Source organism: Triticum dicoccoides, chromosome 6B, assembly GCF_002162155.2.
Source record: "Triticum dicoccoides isolate Atlit2015 ecotype Zavitan chromosome 6B, WEW_v2.0, whole genome shotgun sequence".
Lineage (NCBI taxonomy): Eukaryota > Viridiplantae > Streptophyta > Magnoliopsida > Poales > Poaceae > Triticum > Triticum dicoccoides.
Window position 1 is genome coordinate 362,866,689 of NC_041391.1, and position 21,159 is coordinate 362,887,847.

A 21,159-nucleotide genomic window follows, 5' to 3' on the forward strand; every position below is an offset into this window, starting at 1 on the left:
ATCGGCTCCCGTACAACATCATCCTAGGGTATCCGGCCCTCACCAAGTTCATGGCGGCGACCCATCTAGGTTATGACATCGTCAAGATGTCGGGCAGCAGCAGCGTCATCACAGTGGTTGGGGATACGAAAGACGTGGTCCGTGTTCTCAAGCATGCCTACAGGGCCATGGCCGCTTCGTGCTCTGCTGTCGGGGGCGCTGCGGAATCTCAGAAGGCCGCACCCACGAAGAAAAAGCAATTGTTTTCTCAGTACCGGGCCAAGACAAAGCACGTGCATGTCGACATCGGGGGCTCGAGCCCCACCTTCACCATTGGTGAGGGCCTTCCTCCGCACCACGAGGAGGCGCTAGTTGGCTTCCTGAAGGCCAACAAAGACGTATTCGCGTGGGAAGCATCCGACTTGGTTGGTGTCCCAAGGGAGGTAATTGAACACTACTTGATGGTGTGACGTGGTTCCCGCCCGGTGAAGCAAAAAGCGCAGCGTCAAGCACAAGAGGAGCAAGCATTCATCATCCAGGAGTTCGGCAAGCTCTAAGAGGCTGGCGTCATTCGAGAAGTACGGCACCCAGATTGGTTGGTGAATCTTGTGATCGTCCCCAAGTAAAGAGGGAAGGAGCGCATGTGCATCAACTTCACGAGCCTCAATAAATCTTGCCCTCAGGACCCTTTCCCACTCCCGCGTATCGACCAGATCGTGGATGCCACTGCCGTATGTGATCTGCTGTGTTTTTGGATACTTTCTCAGGATATCATCAAATCAAGATGGTGACAGAGGATATCGAGAAGACAACTTTCATCTCCCCGTGCAACGTGTACTGCTACACTTGGATGCTCTTCGGGTTGTGAAACGCTAGTGCAACTTTCCAGTGGCTGATGCACATCACGCTCGGGCCCCAGTTGGGGAGGAAAGCAGAGGCATACGTTGATGACATTGTGGTCAAGTCGTGGGAGGCGAGGAACCTAATCAAAGACCTGAAAGAAACATTTCGTAACCTGCACAACATAAACCTAAAGCTCAATCCGGAGAAGTTTGTATTCGGGGTCCCGTACGGCAAGCTGTTGGATTTCCTGGTGTCGCACAGAAGGATCGAGGCCAACCTCTAGAAAGTCAACAAAATAGAGAGGATGAGCCCGCCTCAGACCCTCCAGGAGATAGTAGCCCCTGAGACTCTGTTCGGCGTTTCCCGAGGAAGGGCCAAACAGAGGATCGAATAACACTTCACATGAGCTAACACATATGTCTACTTGGATGAGCAGGCTGCAAAGCTGGCAGCAGCCTCGCATGCGGCCGAAGTCTCCGAACTGAAGCGGAGGCTGGAGGCAAAACAAGGTATGTTATACCGAAGCATATCTGAACTGATATGAGTTCCACTTTGTTATTTGACTGAGATTTATGTTTATGCTCATAGCTGACACGTCTGAGGTCGAAGCCCTCAAGAGTGCACTAACGAGGCCAAGAAGGAGGCGGTCGAGGAATGAACCGCCCTCCAAAAGCATGAGGCGAGGTTGGATGAAGTACAACAAGAGCTCATAGATGCTATAAGAAAATGTGAGTCTTTGGAGAGCAGGGTGTCGGATCAAGAATCCAAACTTACTGCGGCGCTCCAAGGTACGAAGGAGGCCCGGGTTGAAGACCAAGGTGCCTATCAGGAGATCCGCGAAGCAAGAAGATCGCGGTAGGTAAGACTTTTCATATGCAAAGCAAATACGTAAGGAGGAAGTATACCTTTCTAACACACATTTGGAGTTATCCAGGACCGTTTGCGGATCTGCCCCGAAGTGTTGCAGATGCTGCGGTTTCTTCCGAGCCTAAGAGGGGAGCTCAACAGAGAAACTGTTCTAGTAACAGTACCTTGAGCCGGAGCAGCCCTTGCCCCTCAGCGATCAGCTGAAACAGCTGACCGAGCTACATAGGATGGCCGAACTGTCCATGAAGGATGTCATAGTCCATCTCTGGCCAGCCGAACCAATACCTAATAGCTACTTTGGGCTTGTTAAGTGGCTAGCCGGTGCCTACCCAAGGTTAGATGCTAGAAAGTGGTCGATCTGCATCGAAGGTGCCCGGATGGCCTTCGCGTACAGTGGGCAAAGATGAATGCCACCAGTCTTGAAACCGAGGGGCGCCTGCGGGCAAGGAACATCATATGCCAGAAAAGTATTTCAACGACGTCCTTGAAGGATCCCGCATCATAGAGGGCCTGTTTTTGAAGGATATCATTTTTGAATGAATGTATGTGCGATGCTCAAACTTTGTAATGAAAAAAAATCATTCATATAATTATAGTCTTGTTTCCTCTGAAATTATTTATCCTCCATTGCGACCGTTTATTAAATCTGAGAGTTGGCCAGTCGTCGGCTTCAGCCCCTCACGTAGATACTATGGGGGTGTTCAGAATAGCACAAAAACACACTTAACCCAACTATTTGGTCCTTGAAGGAGGTGCTAGTGCGTCGGACCGGGCAATCAGACGATGCGGCTTTATCACTCTCACTTAGCCATAGGAGTTTGACGATAGAATTGTAGGCGCAACCCCTGGTATTGTTCGGTGATCTGAACTCGAGCGCTGTAAACACCTGACCAGGTAAAACCCAGTACTTCGTGTGACACGGAAAAAGTCGCAAGAGATTTATACTGAGTCACCGAATAGCTGACCAGCTCTCGCCGCATCATGATAGTCAGTTTTCGGCTTTCTCTATTGAGGTGTTATCCGGCCAACTAGAAACACAATCGCAGTAGTTCTCCCTTTAATTCCTTACCCGAACAATCGAAACGTAAGGTAGTGACCACAGGAGCCGGGCAACCCAACTATTGACCCAAGACATGATTCGGACCTGATGCATATAATGCTAGATTCGGGACGCCGAATTACACTTGTGAAATTGTTCGGACTTATAGTAAATTTAATACATGTACATGGCTGAATGGAGCCCCTGGCAATTTAGGTCAAGCCAAGGTGTACTTGACAATCATATGATAAAGAAGAAAAAATACAGAATAAGGAATAAACCAGTGCCAAGTAATTTGGGTGGAAAAATGTTTCCATTATAGTTTGATTGATACATCAAAACATATTTGTATAGATGATGCTATAAGAATTGATTCAATTTTACATGCCTAGTGAAAGGGAAAGCTGTGTACATGTATTTAATAAAAAGGGGGGAGGTGATCTTGAAAGATCCTTTAGGTACGCCGCCGTACATCTGCGCTGCTTTTTGCCTTGGTCTGTGATCCTTTGAGAGGATTTAATGAATAAGTTTTCCTAAGGGGCCGGATAAAGGGCCCTTTACACCATAAAAAGGGTCATGTGGGTTGTCAAGAACCTGAAAAGAAAAAAACGAAGTTAAAGAGAAAGATAGATTGGGGTCCGGATACGGTTGAACCGTATTGTGGACTTTATCCGAGATATGCCTCCATCGTTGGCCATGGTATTTTTAGTGTGTAGTTATGAGCATGCGGTACATACGCGCTGCTTGGTTGGGGCGAAGACAGAGGCCGGATTGCTAGTCGAGCTCCTGACGAGCTGGATTATCATTATGCGGGGTAGTTCGGACTCGTTTGACGGGGTCTGATGGCTTGACTGCCGATGTGGACTTCGGCTTGATAAGGCCGACCTGCACTTCCGCCGCGAGTGCAAACCGAAGGATGAGCACAAGGAGGCTTCCCTAGAAGAGGTACATAAAATCAAAAAACCCTTCCTGGTCTAGGAATTGCAGCACATCCCACGGGGCGCGAACAACGAAATAGATGACATCACCAAGAGGGTGTCCGCCGTGAGCCCCAAAGGCCCGGCGTCTTCGAGGAGAGGCTCCACAAGCCGTCAGCCCCCCCCGGCTATGGGCCCGACATTTCTCAGGGAGGAGCTGTCGTCGGCCCCAACCTCATGAGCCCCGGCTTGTGGCCTGACCTCAGGAGCCCGCCTACTCCTGGCACTAGAACCTCAGGCGGGCTGCTGGACTGAGGAGTTCAAGGCGTACCTACTCCGTGGCACCTTGCTAGATAAGGAGGAGGACGCGGAGCGTGTGGTCCGCCAGGCCACTACTTATTGCTTGCAGGATAGCGAGTTTTACCGGCGACGCCCCAACGACATCTCGCTATGGTGCATGTCCGAAGAACAGGGGTGCGAGTTGCTGGACGATATCCACAGGAGGAACTGCGGGCACCACTCCTCATCGCGCACCCTCGTGGGCAAGGTGTTTTGCAACGGTTTCTACTAGCCGACGGGGCTCAACGACGCCACCGAGCTGGTGTGATCCTACGAGGCCTGCCTGTTCCACGCCAAGTAGATTTACCAGCCCGCGCAAGGTATCCAGACCATTCCGCTCTCATGGTCGGTCGCGGTCTTGGGGCTAGACATCCTGGGCCCATATCCTCGAGCAGCCGGCAGATACCGCTACCTCTACATCGCCATTGACAAGTTCACCAAATGGGCGGAGGTGGAGCCCGTACGCACCATCCCCGCTGGCTCAGCCGTCAAGTTCATCAAGGGCCTCGTGAGCCATTTCAGTGTACCCAATCATATCATTACTGACAATGGCTCCCAGTTCACGAGCAACCCCTTCAGGACGTACCGCTCTTACCTTGGAACGCAGATATGCTACGCTTTAGTGGTGCACCCACGGAGCAACGGACAAGCTGAGCGCGCCAATGCGGAGGTCCTGAGGGGCCTCAAGGCAAGGAGCTTCAAGAAGAAGCTCGAGGCCTGCGGTAGGGGTTGGCTCGATGAGCTTCAGTCCGTGCTATGGTCTATCCACACTAGTGCGACTAAGCCCACCGGCAAGACCCTGTTCTTCCTCGTCTACGAGGCTAATGCGGTCCTCCCACACGAGGTCAGCATTCGCTCCCCGCGGGTCCTGGCATTCGAAGAGGCGCATCAGGATACCTTGCGGGGAACATACCTCGTTCTCCGGGAGGAAGCCCGACGGCAAGCCTCGCTCCATGCAGCGAGGTACCAGCAGGCACTGTGGCATTACCACTGCCGCAGCGTCCGCTCGTGGACCCTCGAGGTGGAAGACCTCGTCCTGAGGCTGGTCCTTTCTAGGGAGGGACTTCACAAGCTCTCTCCCATGTGGGAGGGCCCGTTAAGGGTCGCCCGCGTCTCCAGGCCTGGCGCCGTACGCTTGGAGACGCTAGATGAGGTCCCCATCCAGAATGCTTGGAACATCCGGCACCTCCGGAGATTCTACCTGTGACACTCTCACGTAATAATGAGTGAGGCTGTACACGCCTCGGAGTCTCTTGAGTGCCGCCCCTGGGCCTCACGGGGGCTCCCACCCACGCCTAAGTGGAAGCCCCATGCTCCACGCTGGCGGACGACACGGTTAATCAGCGACTATGCCCAGTGAGGGAGTCCAGGATTAAGGGGTCCTCGGGCGTCCAGCCTATTGGCATGGGCCGGAGTGACGGGCTGTGAAGATACAAGACCGAAGACTCTCACCCGTGTCCGGATAGGACTCTCCTTGGCGTGGAAGGCAAGCTTGGCGTTCGGATATTTAGATTCATTTCTCTGTAACCGACTCTGTATAACCCTAGTCCCCTCCGGTATCTATATAAACCAGAGGTTTTAGTCCATAGAGGCAATCATAATCATACAGGCTAGACTTCTAGGGTTTTATACATTACGATCTCGTGGTAGATTAACTCCTGTAATACTCATATTCATCAAGATCAATCAAGCAGGTAGTAGGGTATTACCTCCATAGAGAGGGCCCAAACCTGGGTAAACCATCCACCTTAGATGCATAGTTCGGGACCCCCTACCCGAGATCCGCTAGTTTTGACACTGACATTGATGCTTTCATTGAGAGTTCCTCTGTATCAAGGACAATATCACCTTCAGAGGAGCCGTGACATCAGGCCAAACCCTCCGGCTCGGCGGCTTTACCATGACCGCCCATTCGGCCGTTGCACCGATGATGACTTCTCGGGTCGTCGAAAATCGTCTCCGTGTCGACTCCGAATACTCCAAACGGATGGATCTGACGGAGCTGTCGTCTTTAAATGAACTCCTGGATCGCATCGTCGCCTTGGGGGTCGCTACAGACTACGATCAGATTGGGCTTAAACCCGATGAGAGAGAAATCAAATCTCCGCCGATCAACCATCAGATAGCGGTAGTGGAGGAGCAATACAACAACTCTTCCTCTATATTGAGGACGAAATATGTTCGGATTTCTGAGCTCAAAGAACCGGATACCCGCCCGCGGAAAGACGTGCCCCGTACTTTGAACCTAGAGTCGGACGGTGGACCTGAAAAATTGGTTGATATCCCGCAGCCCGAATTGTTAAGCTCGGAAGTTTCTCGAACTACGGGTCACGGTTTGGGTCAGGGTTTGGACTTAAATCCACCCACCCATCGAGATACATGCGATCTTATGCACATACGACAGCAGTCTCAAGAAACAGTCCATCACTTTTGGGCCAGATTCCTCCTTATCAAAGACAAGATCAAAGACTGTTGTGATGAAGACGCGATCTCATTATTCTGCAACAATTGCACGGACGAGGGAATCCTCAATGCCATTAACCACCATCATGTATTGCACTTCGCTGATTTGACAACCATAGTACAGAAGTACTGCGCAATTGAAAGTGCCTGGAAAACTCAGGCGGCTCCTTGGGAGCCTCCAGTTTCCACTCAACCCCTCGTCCGGGCAAAAAGGACGCACCCTCATCAGTCGCCCGATCCAATAGTAAAGAAATCAAAGCCCACTACGAGGCGCGAAGCCGTTCTAGAGGGATGGCTCGATAGGCCCTGCAAAATACACACAATGTCGGATAGCATACCAACCCACAGCCTTAGAGCATGTTGGATACTCCCGCAAGTGGCCAAGAGCGGCGAGGATCTCCTCACCAAAAATATCGCAGAGCAACATCCCATGGAAAACGACGACCTCAGAGTATTGACGGTCTTCGAGACTTTCGCTTCCAACAATAGGCGCAAAAGGGCACTCCACGGCCTCGCTAAAGTCTGCCAAGTCGCAGCAATAGACCCCTAGAACAACATGACCATAAATTACAATGCCGGTGACGAACCAAAATTCAGGACAATCTAGGCACCAGCCGCCTTAGTCCTCAGTCCAATCATGGACGACTTTCGGATTACCAAAGTGCTCATGGACGGCGCAGCGGACCAAACCTCCTTTACAAGGAGACTCTCAACAAAATGGAAATAGACAAGAGCCACATTGATCAAAGTAGCATGACCTTCTGAGGAATCATTCCCAGTCGTGCAAAGGAAAAATCACATTCGATGTGATATTTGGCACGCCGGATAATTATGGGTCCGAAGAGATAACCTTTCAAGTGGCCCTTTTCAAAAGTGGATATCACGCTTTATTAGGGTGAGAAGCATTTGCACGCTTCCAAGCTATACCCCACTACGGGTACATGAAGCTCAAAATGCCCAGGCCCAATGGTATTATCACTCTTGCCACTGATCCGGACATAGCACGCCGCGCCAAAAAAAAAACCACAGCCCTGGCCCTCGAGGCATTGTCTGAAGCCCTTGCGGCTGAAGAGTTAACTACACTATGCTCCATGGTGGATAGGAACAACGTAATCTTGGACAAGCAACCCAAATCCACCTCCTTCAAACCAGCAGATGAAATAGTCAAATTTCAAGTCCACCCGACGGACCACAAGAAGACAGCATCCATCGGGGCATAACTGGACCCAACGGTTGATGCCGCACTGCGAGTGTTCCTACGCGAAAATTGGGACATATTCGCCTAGCACCCTTCTGATATGCCAGGGATCCCACGCAGGCTGGCTGAACATAGCCTAAACATACTGAAGTGTATAAGCCGGTCAAGCATAAATTGCAGCACTTTTCCGAACCCAAATGACAAGCTATGGGGGAGGAGCTAGCCAAGTTACTCGAGGCCGGATTCATCAGAGAAATAAAACACCCGGACTGGCTAGCAAACCTGGTGATGGTACCAAAGAAGGATAAATCATGGCGCCTATGTGTCGATTTTGAAGACCTCAACAAGGCCAGCCCTAAGGATCCCTCCCCCCTCCCCAGCATCGACCAGATTATTGATTACTGCAGGACACGACTCACTGTGTTTCCTCGACGCATACTCCGGATACCATCAAATCAAGATGAAGGATTCTGATCAAGCAGCAACAGCATTTATTACCCCATACGGGCCTTTCTGCTTCAACATTATGCCCTTTGGGCTCAAAAATGCCGGCGCCATCTACCAACGCATGATTCAAACATGCCTGGAGAATCAAATTGGCAAGACAGTCGAAGCATATGTGGATGACATAGTCATCAAAACTAGACACGTCGAGTCATTAATAGATGATCTGCGTCTCACATTCGACAACCTCCGTACATATGACATCAAGCTCAATCCGTAAAAGTGTGTTTTCGGCGTCCCCCCTGGAAAACTTCTGGGATTCATCATTTCCAATAGAGGAATTGAGGCGAACCTAGCCAAAATCTAAGCTTTGTCGCAGTTGGCTATGCCAACAGACCTTAAGCAAGTCCAAAAACTAGCCGGATGTGTGGCAGCTTTAAGCCGCTTTATCTCCAGACTAGGAGAAAAAGCATTGCCACTTTATCGCCTTCCCCGATGCACCGATCACTTCGAGTGGACGGACGCGACAATAGTCGGACTGGAAGAAATAAAGGCTCTTTTAGCGAGCAATCCAATCCTGGCCGCACCGAATGTCGGTAAACCCATGTTATTATACATATCGGCAACACACCAGGTAGTGAGTGCGGTGCCTGAGGGAGTCCTGGATTAAGGGGTCCTCAGAGAGCCGGACTATATACTTTGGCCGGATTGTTGGACTATGAAGATACAAGATTGAAGACTTCGTCCCGTGTTTGGATGGGACTCTCCTTTGCATGGAAGGCAAGCTTGGATATTCGGATGTGTAGATTTCCTTCTCTTTAACCGACTTTGTGTAAACCTAGCCCCCTCCAGTGTCAATATAAACCTGAGGGTTTAGTCCATAAGAGGAGAACAATCATAATCATAGGCTAGCTTCTAGGGTTTAGCCTCTACGATCTCATGGTAGATCAACTCTTGTAATACTCATATCATCAAGATCAATCAAGCAGGAAGTAGGGTATTACCTCCATCGAGAGGGCCCGAACCTGGGTAAAACATTGTGTCCCTTGCCTCCTGGTACCATTAGCCTTAGACGCACAGTTCGGGACCCCCTACCCGAGATCCACCGGTTTTGACACCGACATTGGTGCTTTCATTGAGAGTTCCACTGTGCCGTCCCGATAGGGCTTGATGGCTCACCTCATTATCAAGGATAACATTACCTCCAGAAGATCCTTGGCTGTAGGCCAAACTCTCTAGCTAGCCGATTTCGTCATGGCCGCCCGTTCGGCCATCGTGCCGACGATGACATCACAGGTCATCAAAAGCAACCTCCGCGTCAGCCCGGAATTCACAGAGCAGATTGATCCAATGGAGCTCTCCTCCTTTAACGAGCTCTTGGACCGCATCGCCGCCCTGGCGGTCTCAACGGATTATGATCGGATCGGGCTTAAACCCGACCTAAGGGAGATTAACTGTCCGCCGGTCACCCATCAGATAGCGGTGGTGGAGGAACAAAACGGGAACTCTTCCTCTACTTTGAGGACGAACTATGTCCGGATTCCCGAGCTCTCTGAGCCGGGTACCCATCTACGAGAGAACGTGGCCCAGGCTCCGAACTTAGAATCAGACAGCGGGCCACGAATATTGGGTAATATCCCAAAGCCCGAGCCGCCAAGCTCAGGAGCTCCTTCACCCCTGGGTTCCAGATTGGGTCAGGACGTGGACTTAATTTCACCCACCCACCCAGAATGCAAGCGATCTTTCCCATATCAGACAAGAGCCCCAAGAGACAGTACACCACTTCTAGGCCAAATTCCTCCTTGTAATGAGCAAGGTTAAGGACTGTGACGAGGAAGACGCAATATCATTCTTTTGCAAAAATTGCATGTACAAGGAAATTCTCAATGCCATAAGTCGCCGTGACATAGCACACTTTGCCGACCTGGCGGCCATAGTACAGAAGTACTGCGCGATGGAAAGCGCCTGGAAGACCCAAACAAACTTTTGGGATCCTCCGGCCCTAACTAAACCCCTCGTCCGAACTAAAACGGTGCGCTCTCGCAAGTCACCCGATAGAATTACAAAGAAGCCAAAGCCCTCTACATGGCGTGAAACCATACTGGAGGGATGGCTCAACAGGCCGTGCAAAATTCACACCATACCAACACACAGCCTTAGAGCATGTTGGATACTCCTGCTGGTGGCCAAGAGCGGCGAGGACCTTCTCATCAACAATACCACAGTGCACCATCCCGCAGAAAATAACAATACAGTACTGACTGTCTTCGAGACTTTCGTCCCAAATAACAGGCGCAAGCGAGCACTCCGCAGCCTCACCGAAGTCTGCCATGTCGCAGCAATAAACCCGTGGAATGATACGGCCATAACCTTCAACGCCAGCGACAAACCTCAATTCCGAACGGTCCGAGCACCAGCCGCTCTGGTCCTTAGTCCAATAGTTGACAGATTCTGGCTTACTAAAGTGTTGATGGACGGCGGCAGCGGATTAAACCTCATCTATGAGGAAACTCTTAACAAGATGAAAATAGATAAGAGCCGCATTGAGCAAAGCAGCACAACCTTCAGGGGAATCATCCCTAGTTGGGAGGCCTGATGCGCAGGGAAAATCACATTGGATGTGTTATTCGGCACACTGGAGAATTATAGGTCTGAAGAAATCACATTCCAAGTGTCCCCGTTTAGCAGTGGATACCACGCCCTTTTGGAGCGAGACGCATTCACAAGCTTCCAAGCTATACCCCATTACGGGTACATGAAACTCAAGACGCCGGGGCCCAATGGGATCATCACTCTAGCCAGTGATCCGGCATAGCATTCCGTGCCGAAAATAAAACTGCCGCACTAGCCCTGGAGGCATTATTCTAAGCCTTCGCGGCCGAAGAGTTAACCGCGCTACGTTCCGGAGTGGACATGGACGACATGATACTCGACAAACGACCCAAGTCCACCTCTTTTAAGCCAGCAGACGAAATAATAAAATTCTAGGTCCACCCAACGGACCCTACAAAAACAGCATCAATTGGGGAACAACCGAACCCCACGATAGACGCTGCACTACGAGAGTCCCTGCGCGAGAATTGGGACATTTTCTCCTGGCATCCTTCAGACATGCCAGGTATCCCATGTAGGCTGGCCGAACATAGCCTAAACATACTAAAGGGATGCAAGCCGGTCAAGCAGACTCTTCAGCGCATTTGAGAACCCAAGCGACAAGCCATGGGAGAGGAGCTAGCCAAGCTACTCGAGGCCGGTTTCATTAGAGAAATAAAACATCCGGATTGGCTAGCAAACCTAGTGATGGTACCAAAGAAGGACAAATCCTGGCGCCTATGCGTCGATTTCAAAGACCTTGACAAGGCTTGCCCTAAGGATCCCTTCCCCCTCCCCCACATCGATCAAATTATTGACGCTACCGCAAGACACGATTCATTGTGTTTCCTCGACGCATACTCCGGATACCATCAAATCAAGATGGCAGAGTCCGATCAAGCCGCAACGGAATTTATCACTCCATACGGTCCCTTCCGTTTTAACACCATGTGTTTCGGGCTCAAAAATGCCGGTGCAACCTATCAACGCATGATTCAGACATGCCTGGAAACACAAATCGGCAAAACAGTGGAGGCTTATGTAGACGACGTGGTCATTAAAACCAGACACATTGAATCATTAATAGATGACTTGAGGCTTATGTTCGACAATTTCTGAACATACGACATCAAGCTCAACCCGGAGAAATGCATTTTCGGCGTACCAGCCGGAAAACTCTTAGGCTTTATTGTCTCTAATAGAGGAATCGAAGCAAATCCGGCTAAAATCCGAGCTCTGTCACAGTTGGCTACCCCAACAAACCTCAAGCAAATCTAGAAATTAACTGGATGTGTGGCTGCCCTTAGCCACTTTATCTCCCGATTAGGAGAAAACGCGCTACCTCTTTATCACCTTCTTCGACGCACCAAACACTTCGAGTGGACGGATGCGGCCATGGCAGGGCTGGAGGAAATAAAAGCCCTCTTGGCCACCAATCCAATTCTGGCAGCGCCAAATGTAGGCAAACCCATGTTGCTATACATAGCTGCAACACACCACGTTGTAAGCGCAGTGCTCGTCATCGAACGAGAGACAGATGGACATAAATTCTCATTACAAAAGCCGGCATACTACGTATCCACCGTCCTCACTCCATGCAAGTCACGGTACCCACATTATCAAAAGATAGCATACGCGGTCTTCATGGCATCCCAAAAACTACGACACTACTTCCAAGAGTGTTCAATCATGGTCACCTCCGAAGTACCACTCAATGATATAATAAATAACCGCGATGCCACAAGCCGGATTGCAAAATGGGCTATCGAGCTCCTCCCATTCGACATAACATACAAACTACGGCGGGCCATTAAGTCGCAAGTACTGGCTGACTTCATCGCCGAATGGACAGAAGCCGAACTCCCTAAAGAGTACGGCGCGTACTCGAATTGGATCATGCACTTTGACGGCTCTAAGATGCTAGCTGGTCTAGGGGCTGGTGTCGTCCTGACGTCCCCCACTGGAGATACAGTCCAATATGTACTCCAAATAATTTACACAGATTCCAACAATGCAACAGAGTATGAGGCTCTGTTGCATGGTCTTCGGATGGCAGTCTTCATGGGCGTTCAACATCTTGAAGTACGCGGGGATTCAAACCTCGCAATATCCCAAATAAACGGAGACTTCGATGCCAAGGACCCAAAAATGGCGGCTTACCGTAATGCCGTCCTCAAAATGTTAGCTCGATTCAAGGGGCTCGAATTCCACCATGTGGTTCGAGAAAACAATCAAGCGGTGGATATTCTCGCCCGCATCGGCGCTAAACATGACCCCGTCCCACCAAATATCTTTTTGGAAAGGCTGTTGAAGACATCTGTGGTATGGTATGGGGAGTCTGGCAATACTAATCCAAATCCGCATACAACCCCAGATCCCAAACAATCTGACGCAATCGGAGGCTCCGCCACCAAAATTACAGCCTCCACCCACGTGATCATGGCGGTCATCGCCCCGTGGACAGAACCCTTCCTGGCTTACTTAAATAGGCAGGAACTCCTGGACGACCAAAATGAGGCACGCTGCATTGTGCGGCGCTCTAAAGCCTACAAAGTCCACGAGGGAGAGCTTTATAAGAAAAGCGCAACCGGAGTACTCCAAAGGTGCATCTCCGAAGAGGAAGGGCGGCAGCTCTTGGCTGAAATTCATGCCGGACTCGGCGGCCACCATGCCGCGGGTCAAGCGCTCGTAAGCAAGGCCTTCCGTACAGGTTTCTACTGGCCAACAGCCCGAGCAGACGCACAAGACCTTGTCCAACACTGTGTCGATTACCAGCCTTTTGCAAATCAAAGCCATACGCCGCCCACCGCCCTCCAAAAAATCCCCATCACTTGGCCCTTTGTGGTCTAGGGACTCGATATGGTCGGACCCCTTAAAGGAGGAAGCCATAAAAAGAAATACATGTTGGTCATGGTCGATAAATTCACCAAATGGATAGAAGCCAAACTAGTTAAAATGGCCAAATCGGACCAGTGATAGACTTTATATCCGGGGTCGTACACCGCTACGGTGTCCCCCATAGCATCATCACTGATAACGGCTCTAACTTTACAGCCGATGAGGTGAAAACATGGTGCAGCTAAATGGGCATAAAACTTGATTATGCTTCCGTCTATCACCCCCAAACAAACGGTTAAGTCGAACGAGCGAACGGTCTTATTATGAGCGGCATCAAACCCAGACTAGTGCAATCCTTGAAGGAATCAGATACGCACTGGGTCGAGGAGCTTGACTCCATTTTATGGGGGCTGTGGACCACGCTGAATCGCATAACCGGATACACACCATTTTTTATGGTGTATGGCGCAGAGGCAGTGCTACCCTGCGATATCATCCATGATTCACCTAGAGTGCGCTTGTACGAAGAGAGAGAAGCTGATCTGGATTGGTAGAACAGCTTAGATGCCCTGGAGGAGGAGCGCGACATCGCGAAGGCCTGTTCCGCATTCTATCAACAGCAAGCTCAAAGGTATCAAAGCAGAGAAGTGCGGGCCAAAACCTATAACATTGGTGAACTCATTCTATGCCTACCAGAGAAGAAAAAGGACAAGCTCAAGCCGAAGTGGGAGGGCCCCTTCATCATCGACAAAGTTCTCACTGGAGGTGCATACCGTCTGCGTGATGCATCAGACAAACGACTCGAGCCGAACCCATGGAAGCGGCCAGACTCCAAAGATTCTACGCCTAGTGCCGAACTCCGTGTTTGTATCCTTACCCCCACCTTCCCTATTCAATTATATCCCCTCTCTCCTTTTATATTTATATCCTTTTATACTTGAGTATGCTTCGACCGCACACTCTACCCGCGCTATGCGCGCTCATCATACTTGGGGGCTTCTTCTATAGAAGCTTATTTGTCTTGTGGGCTTCATGCCCATCACATATGCGTCACTTCTCCGTATGTGCCTTTTTCACCACTATATGCATCGATATGACTTAAGTTTTGGCCAAGCTGGGTTTCCTGGCTCTTGTGTTTATGCCCTACGTTCCCGTTAATTCAGCTAGGGCATAAGGGGAGCACCTCTGCGATTGTTACTGTCGGATTAGCCGGATGTGTACCTCAGACTGGGTGAAGCCAAAAGCTAGCGCTCTTGAGAGAATATTCGGGCGATGAACAAAAGATGTATTTTATCTATTACCAAACATGCCCCCAGATGCTTATATCCTGTGTAAATTTTCGTAGTTCAGACATGCATATCAATGCATGCACAGCCAGGGAAAGGAACCCTTAACGGAACTATTCTCCCTGGAAGATGTTTCTTACTACCCATGTAATATAACATAACTAGTTGGGTACTTGTCTGTTCAAGCACTTATGACCACTACGCCTGGTTTCCATGCGTGCCCCGGTTTTCACATAACCGAGCGGGTATTCGGATACACTCCGGACTGTCGGGTCCGGAGGTTGAAGCGAAAAGGTCGGCCAAGACAAATGATTTACAATCCGGCTAGGGACAAAATATGTCCTTTGAAGTACAATGTCACTTAGACTGACTGAATTCTTCTTCTATACCATCCAACAGGGTGTCTAGCCTACAGTCCTGTTGGGAATACTTAGCTGCTAATGCTACTTGGTCATACACCAGATGTATAGGGATCTCCTTCCCATCCGACCCTATAGGTCCGACCTCGATCTTATGGTTCGGGTCAGCCTTGGTGTACCGCGTCTTCACCATCGCCCAGGCCTCCCTTGCGCCTTGTCGGCAGGTCGATATCTTCCATAATCGGAAGCGCTGCAGCGCTCCCTTGAGTAACTCGAGAAGCTCACCCATGCCTCCTGGAAGGGAGGCGGATGGCCACAAGGCTTGGGCAATGTCCCGCATGACCTGCCGAACTTGTTCGTGCAGTTGTGAGAGCTCCGGCAGAAGATCGCCTGCAGACCCGGGCATCTCCTCTTCTGGACGACCTGTCATCATGCCTGCAGACATAATTCTGTTAGCATGCTTCTACGCCGAACTTCATAGTGGTTCGTCAGAACACTTACTGAATATACCGCGTCGAAGCTTCTTATTCTCCTTCACGGAGTTAGCAAGTTGGGCCCGAACATCCTTCAATTCGACGTCCAGCCGGACATTTGCGTCTTGGAGAATATTTTTCTCCTTTATAACCTTGGTAAGCACACGCTGGCCAGCCTTCAGCTATCAGCGAACATGTTGCTCATCCTCTGGTACGATCTCCGGATTGCCTCCGGGATTGTCTGCAAGTTCTCTTGTTAGAATCAGATTCTTGCCGAATACTTAAACGGGTATATATCATGACATTACTCTCGTTTAAACGCAAACATTACCAGATGGGGCCTTCGTAGACTCCTCCATCACGGCGGTTGCGGCCCGTAGTTGGGCCTTGCATTCCTCCAGCTCTTTGGATAGCTGGGTAGTCTTCTCTGTCAGAACCTATGCACACAAAGGATCCTTAAATTAGTTGTGCCAACTGTTTCAAGTCTCAGGGGCTACTGATATATACACTTATCAAATTTACTTACCCGTATATCCTTCACGTACTGGTCCGTGGGCCCTGGCTAGTCCACCTTGAGCAGCGGATGTATGCGTCCCCTGAGTTGAAGGCGTCGAACGCCTCTTCAGAGAAATTAGGGTCGCATAGTGCGGCCCGTCGGCGCCTATGGTTTATGGCACTCTCCACTTCAGAGTTGATAGAGGAAAATCTATCCGCATCCTCTGTAGGAGGATCGTCCGCATTGACCTCCACCCTTGAGTCCGGCCTCAGAGTCTGGCTAGAGGAAGCGTGACTGGCAGGCTCTCCGGATGCAGTCTGGCGAGCACTCTTTCAGTCAGAAGGCAGAAGACATCGTTATATTTTAACAATGATGACTGTGTGGCAGGTTTTCAAAGCATACCTTTGCAACGGTGTCTCGGTCCTGACCGCCTTTCTTTTAAGCCTACCCGGCTTCGGTGTCCCTTGTTGGCGAGTCACCGCGGGTTCAGCTTGGCACCCTGACGGCCTTCCCTATAAGACGTAACACAGGTATGGTGGGTGAAGTGTAAAGAGGGAATCCTTTTCGGAAGTCGGGACTGTAGATTTACTTACCTGGGATACAGGAAGTAGGCCAGGATAATCTGCTATGATGGCCACCGTCACACCATCGCGGCTCAGCTGGTAAAATGTCCTGTCAACAAGCTCCACAAACGTATCCAGATCTTCTTTGAGTCCGGGGTCGAGAGCCCAGTTAGGGTCCTCTGGCTGTGGAGGCGGGCCGTGAACATCCTTCATGGCACTTCACATTTCCTGCTATGAATTGACGAACTAAACATCTGTTCTAAAAACGAGGAAAAGATTGGAATAAAAAATAGCGACTCACCCAGCTCGGGGGGTTGTACATGGAGAATCCATCCCGTGGCTTAATATGGATGAACTCCTCCTCTTCTCCTTTGAACAAATCGGACAGTATTTTCACTAGAGCAGCGGGAGAGTCCGGCCCTTTACGGCCGTAGCGGGTGGCATCATCTTCTCCATTGAAGTGCCACATGGGTTTTCCCCGATATTGAAGTGGCTGCATTCCCCGCATTATACATATAGACATGACTTCGATAATTGTCAGTCCTGATTTGGCCAATGTATGTATATTGTCCATCAGGAAAAGGATCTCTTTGTTATCTTCCTCCTAGGGGCTCCTGGGGCGCCAGCTGTGGTGTTTCTTCAGCGAGGCATTTACGAACTCCGGAAGGCCCTTTCGGACAGGGTCTAGAAGAGGGACGTCCTCCATGTAGAACCATTTCGAGGGCCAATCCTTGGATGTCTTCTTCGGGGTGCCGGATAGATATCTGGTCCCAGCGATGCGCCATATTTCGGCTCCGCCCACTTGATATAACGACCCCTCCTGAGTACGGGGTACAAGGCAGAATAGCCTCTTCCACAGCTAGAAATGTGCTTCGCAGCCCAGAAAAAGCTCGCAGAAGGCAACATAGCCTGCGATGTGCAGTATGGAAGCTGGGGTAAAGTTGTGCAGCTAGAGGCAGTAGAACTCCAAAAGCCCGTGGAGGAAGGGATGGATTGGGAATCCGAGCTCCCTCAATAAGTAGGGGACGAAGCAGACCCGCTCTCCCTTGGATGTGTTTGGAAAGCTCTCCGCTTGCTCCCTGCCATTATAGGTGGCTAGTCCGGCTCGGACGGGGACCATGTATGCAGGTGGGAGAAACCCATTGGTCTGCAACTCTACTAAATGGCTGTGGGGAACAAAACATCTCTCCTAGTCGCCTGTCCTAGTGCTAGAGGAGCGAGAGGAGGAACCACGACGACCAACCATGATGGTGTGGATTTTTTCGGGCGCGATTTGATGAAAGATCGCTGGGAGGAGATGGTGTGATTTCGATCTGAGAATCCTTAATTCTTTTATAGAAGATTTACTCGCATGTTTGGGGTGGCAAATGTAAAACTCCCTTGACCTCTCGCATTCGCTTGACATGTGTAAACAGCCATAATTAAAGCACAGAAGTCGAGGAGCGGCATTGATAAGAAGCAGGACACTGCTGATTACAACAATGCTCTAGAGGATTTAGAGAAGAACCCGCCTTGCAATGCCAAAGACAATTTGCACACCGGACTCATCGTCATTGAAGCCTGGTTTTGGGGCTACTGAGGGAATCCTGGATTAAGGGGTCCTCAGACAGCCGGACTATATACTTTGGCTGGACTGTTGGACTATGAAGATACAAGATTGCAGACTTCGTCCCGTGTCCGGATGGGACTCTCCTTTGCGTGGAAGGCAAGCTTGGATATTTGGATGTGTAACCCTAGCCCTCTCCGATGTCTATATAAACCGGAGGGTTTAGTCCATAGGAGGAGAACAATCATAATCATATGCTAGCTTGTAGGGTTTAGCCTCTATGATCCCATGGTAGATCAACTCTTGTAATACTCATATCATCATGATCAAGCAAGCAGGAAGTAGGGTATTACCTCCATCGAGAGGGACCGAACCTGGGTAAAACATCATGTCCCCTGCCTCCTATTACCATTAGCCTTAGACGCACAGTTCGGGACCCCCTACCCGAGATCCGCCGGTTTTCACACCGACAGTGCCCGTCATGGAATGAGAAGAGGACGGACACAAATTCCAGCTTCAGAAGCCGGTATACTACATATCCATTGTCCTCACACCATGCAAATCTCGGTACCCTTGTCGTGGTTCTAAGCCTGACAGTAGAGTGGGGGGTAGGTATGGAGAGGCAAGGTCCTAGCTATGGAGAGGTTGTAAACACAAGGGATGTACGAGTTCAGGCCCTTCTCGGAAGAAGTAATAGCCCTACGTCTCGGAGCCCGGAGGCGGTCGAGTGGATTATGAGTATATGAGTTACAAGGTGCTGAACCCCTCTACCTATGGAGGGGGGTGGCTTATATAGAGTACGCCAGGACCCCAGCCAGCCCACGTAGGAGAGGGTTTAAGGTGAGTTAAGTCTGGGGCGTTACTGGTAACGCCCCACATAAAGTGTCTTTACTGTCATAAAGCCTACTTAATTACAGGCCGTTGCAGTGCAGAGTGCCTCTTGACCTCCTGGTGGTCGAGTGAGTCTTCATGGTCGAGTCCTTCAATGCAGTCGAGTGAGTCCTTCGTTGGTCGACTGGAAGGCGACCTCTTCTAAGGGTGTCTTTGGGTAAGGTACTTAGATCAGGTCCATGACCTTACCCTAGGTACATGACCCCATCATTAGCCCCCGAATGGATTGAGGCTTCGAGTGAGGAAGGAGTTGATGTCGTTTCCGATTAACCTTTGTGCTCTGGTCGTGCGTTGTTCTGGACCAAAGAATCTCTTCGTCGACAGTGAGCAACTTGTCTTCAGTCGACTCGATCCATTCTCTTCTTGCGTCGAGTGATCTTTCGGGCTTCGACGATCTCCGAGCGACGGATCGCGGGAAACCCCGTGTCTGACAGACTGATCTGCTGTTCGCGGATCTCGCGAGATGCGAAATTTGGGGACGCGCGCGAAGCGGAGCGGACCGCGGCGTTCGGATGGGACGGGACATAGACGCCTCGATCTCCGCGCCGCTTTTTTCGCCACGTATCCCGTCTGCATAACTATTCCTGGATATGATTAGATCGACCGGGCCCACCTGTCATCCACTCGGAAGGGACCTTATAAATGCGCCCGGCGAGGATTTCTGTACTGTGCCTTAGCATTCTCTCTCTCTCTGCTCCCTTCGTCCCCGTCCAGCGCGCTCGCTCTCGCCCCCGCACAACTTCCCCACGCGCATCTCGCCGGCAACCATGGACAAGGAGAAGACGGCGGCGCTGGAATGTGCGAAGAAGGCGTCGGCATCGGAGAAGGCGAAGGGGAGATCTACCGGCCGCGGCGGGTCTTCGTCCAGATCCCGCCTGCCGAAGGGCTGGGTCCAAGGAGACTGGATCCAGTCGACCATCACAGAAAAAGACCTCCTCGACATGGCCAACGAGGGCTTGATCCCTCATGGAGCTGCGAGGCTTCCGGGGAAGGAGTGGCAGCCCCAGCCAGAAGAGGGTGAGTGTGTGCTCTTGGCCACCCATGTTGATCGTGGATTTTCTTTGCCGCCGAGTATTTTCTTCCGTGGCTTCTTGAACTTCTTGGGAGCGCAGCTCCACCACTTTACCCCAAATTCTATCGCCTATCTTGCCGCATTCGTGTCCATGTGTGAGGGTTTCCTGGGCTGTCGACCGCACTGGGGTTTGTTCAAGCATATATTCACGTGTCGCTCTCAGACCGTGAAGAAGGCGAGCCCAGGTGATGAGAGAACCCGAGTCGTCCAAATGTGTGGGGGTCTGGGGATCCAGGTGAGGAATAAGAGCACCTTCCCGCCCATGACCTTTCCCGAGTCAGTCAGAGGCTGGCAGTCGACCTGGTTCTACTGCCAGGACCAGTCGACGCCGGGGCAGTCGAGTGGACTCCCTCAGTTTACCATGGACCGAGTGAACAAGCCCTCCTCTCTAAAGTTGATCCCGGAGGAGAAAGCTGACATGAAGATGTTGATGGAGCGCGTGGTGCAGTTGGTTCGGGAGGGAGTGACGGGCATGGACCTCCTGGAGGTCTTCCTTAGGCGTCGCATCCAGCCCCTTCAGTTCCGGAGCCACTGCATGTGGTTGTACTGTGGGACCGAAGACGAGACTCGAGTCCATCCAGAAGCAGTCGACGATGTCACTCTGGAAAGATGGATGGTAGCCGTTACCGGAAACAAGGACAACCCACGCGGAGCCATAAGGATTCCTCCACTCGACCACAACAGTGATCCAGACAAGGTACGTTTGCTCTGCTCTCCACTGTGTTCTTGTCGCATTCATTTCTGTTTATCCTGCCGACTGGTCGACTGATCCTTGTCTTGATATCTGCTAGGCTCTCACCGAGCTGTACTCAATGCCCAATGGGGCACAAGCTCCGACTGAGGAGGGTGAGGCGAGTGGGGGCGAGAGCCAGGAAGAGGAGGAATGGGACTCGGACATCTCAGAGGATGATGACGACGACGATGATGATGACGGTGATGAAGATGACGTTGAGG